Raw genomic sequence first — 3223 nt, forward strand, 5'->3', positions numbered from 1 at the left:
CAAACATTTCAAAAACTTATATGGAACCATAAAGAACCCCGAATAGCCACAGCAATTCTGAGAAAGAGAGACAAAGTAGGAGGGATCACAATACCTGATACCAAACTGTCTTACAAGGCCACTGTAATCAAAACAGCCTGGTACTGGCAGAAGAACAGACACATGTCACATAATTTTTTACAATGGCATCATCTGCACTTTACCAATGAGAATACTGTCAATCACAGAGTTTGAGTGACCGAGGACACACAGTCAGTAGATAGTGGATATGGAATTGGATTTGAATAATATACTTAAATGGGGGCATCATATTGAGCACAACAGAGAGTAATTAGAAGGTTGAATTCACTATTATCATTGTTACAACTTTTGATTTAGAAATACAGTGGTAGGCAGGACATTTATTTGTTCTGGAACTCATGATGAGCATCGAGACCAACGAGTACCGAATGATGAAGCATTTTCCGTTGCAGGTGGTGTCATGACTCATACAGGTTGTAGCAAGCAAGTGTGACCAGTCCCGAGCAAGCACTGAGTGGTGAATCATCATTTTTTTTTCTTGTCAAAACAGGACGGGTACCGGGTTGGATGAGTTCTGAAGCTGATGGGTACCAAAATATGATGGTACTTTATGACTTACAAGAAGTTGGTAAATAGTACATAGGGATCCTGCATGGCATCCATGTAGCTTCCCCCAATGGTAACATCATATGTAACCAATAGTATATTGCCAAAACCAGAAAATTTTGGCATTGGTGCAATACTATTAGCTTAGAGTTTCTCAACCTGGGCACTAATGATATTTTGGAAGGGATCGTTCTTTATTGTGGGGGACTCTGCTGTGCACTGTAGGATATTTTTAGTGCCCTTCCTTGGTTTCTGCTCACTAGATAATAGTGGGACACCCCATTGTGACAATGAGAATTATCTCGTGATGGAGTGAATGAGAATTAATGAAGAGAGAAATGTCAAGGATGATTCCAGGGGTTCTGGCTTAAAACAGAAGACAACACCACTTACTGAGAGGAATATGTGGAGGATCAAGTGTTGGGCACAAAGAATAACTTTGACCGTGGATGTTGTGACTTTGGGAAGCCAGTGGCCTTCTAGATGCTATAGGAGAGATAAGCACTGTAGATATCATACAGAAGCTTGTTCTTTGTATAATTTCAACTAATACTAAATACTCTTGGCACTCACGGGTGGAGGCTGAGTTTCTAGAACACCAAAAAATTCACAGGAAGTAACTATCCTCACCACTTAGCTCAACAGCTATTGGTACACAGTGGGGAGAGCTTTGTAATCTGGTTTCTCAAGCAATGGGCAGCAATTACATGAATGTTGATGCCAATGAATATGAAGGAAGCATACAGACGACAAATTCAAAATGCTTGTGTACCTTTTCACATCTATTCTTGAGGAATTGACATCACATGTGCTTGGGTGGACACACAGAACTATTTTTCATTTCTGGTGAAAATAATCATCAATGACTGAAGGAGAGTTATATTTATATTTTGGTGACGTTGGCATGGTGGTGTTTAGGAAGGGTAGGGTGGGGTGGAAACAAGGATCTTAATTCATTTTTGCAGTGTCCTTATTCACCCCAAGGGGAAAGATCTGGGCATTATCCTCCTATGGCAATGATACGGAAGCAGTGTTCTCCTAAGGAGTCTTCAGAGCAATGAGCCAAGGTGTATGGATGGTTAGTGATAGGCAGGATGATATACAAGCTTAAGAACTTTAAAAAAAATACGTTCTCTTGGTATATTCCAAGTCCCACATTTGTTCAGCTGTAAACATTTGATGATGATCTCAACTCTGGAAGGGTTCTCTAGTGGTAAGAGGGAACCCACTGTAGGCTGAGGCATACTAGGGTGGGGTGGAGCTTCTGGAGTGACTAGGAGTGTGCAGCAGTGTTGTCTGAAGCATGCCTGGTCGGGCCTGTCAGAACTAGTGGGAGGGGTCAGCCTGGATGGATGAGGATGGATTTTTTAACTGAAGGGGAGCAAACGTTACCACCCCCAAATACATGACTTGGGCACATTCACTATTTTGAATTTAAGTTACTTGAGAAACAGTCAGTACAAGAACAGCGCTCCAACCCTCCTCTGACTTCTGAAAGCAGAAAATAAATCTCCCATGTGAAAAGCATTATCCCTGTACCTGGAAGTCGTCCTTGTCAACAGAGATAGGGAATTTAGAGCTGAGAATTTTAGAACCTTTCTAAAACACTGCTTTATCAGCTAAGGAAGAAGCCATGTCAATATAGAAAACTTTCCAGAGGTAAAGTGCCCTGGTAGGATGGCACAACTCCCATTGTGGAGACACTGAGCTGTCCCATTGGGTGGAGCTAACTGCTTAGAAGCTGGGCTTGCACTTGTGGCAGGGGTACTGGGTGTCAGGTCTGATTTCCTTGCCTGACACCTGTGACTCTCCTCCAGCACCCACTCACAGCTGTTCCTTACCACCCCACGCCTTGCAATCCTGTAAGGAACCCTGTGCAGGAAACAGCTGTGGGCTGCTGGGTGGAGCTGTCTGGTTGCCACCCCAGTTAATCCAGGCGGGGAAAATGGTAAGGTTCTTCTGAGTTTGCTGGCCTCAGATGCGCCTTTTACAATAGAAGCCCCCACTTCTGGACACTCCCCTTGAAACGTAGGCATCTTTGTGATAGGTGGCCACTTATTTGGATTGGCATGCATCCTGCCTATGGGGCAGACACAGCACCAAGTTACTTTTGGGGCAACCTAGACCATATCAGCTCACAAGAGCCTGGAAGTATCCAAGGAAAGCCAGAGGTGTTATGCCCAGTGTGACCACTTACAGCCATAGCCCGGCATACATCAAGCAGGGGTTCCCAGCAACTACAAATATCTGAGGTAGGAAAACAAGGCTGCCCAGCTCCAGGTAGCCCCCATAATAATCCTTAAAGCTAGTCCTGGCCTCCAGCTCTGGCTCAGAAGAAAAGGAACCTTCAACAGCCCCAGGAGAGAGAGGCCCTGTCCTGGGGTTGTTTTCAGGTGTTGGGTAAGACGGTGTAGAGTGACAGCCCTAAATGCTAATTTTGTGGAATACTCGGGTACGTCAGCCTGCAAACGCTGCTAACATACTTGGTTGTGCTTTATGGTGGGGTGCAACAGAGAGGCACAACTTTGGACATGTGTCTAAAAAAGGAAATAAGCTAAAACAATTGCAGAGTTCCACCAACTTAAGAAAGGTATTA

The 3223-nt window shown here is 44.2% G+C and overlaps 1 non-coding gene across 1 annotated transcript; it reads right to left on the bottom strand.

The window, feature by feature from the left end:
- Positions 1 to 2868: 2868 nt before the first annotated feature.
- Positions 2869 to 2999, bottom strand: LOC118974892 (small Cajal body-specific RNA 20). The gene has a single exon (XR_005063969.1).
- Between the last annotated feature and the right edge of the window lie 224 nt (positions 3000 to 3223).

This window comes from Sturnira hondurensis, unplaced genomic scaffold (genome assembly GCF_014824575.4).
Source record: "Sturnira hondurensis isolate 20B ecotype Veracruz unplaced genomic scaffold, ASM1482457v3 Scaffold0019947, whole genome shotgun sequence".
NCBI lineage: Eukaryota > Metazoa > Chordata > Mammalia > Chiroptera > Phyllostomidae > Sturnira > Sturnira hondurensis.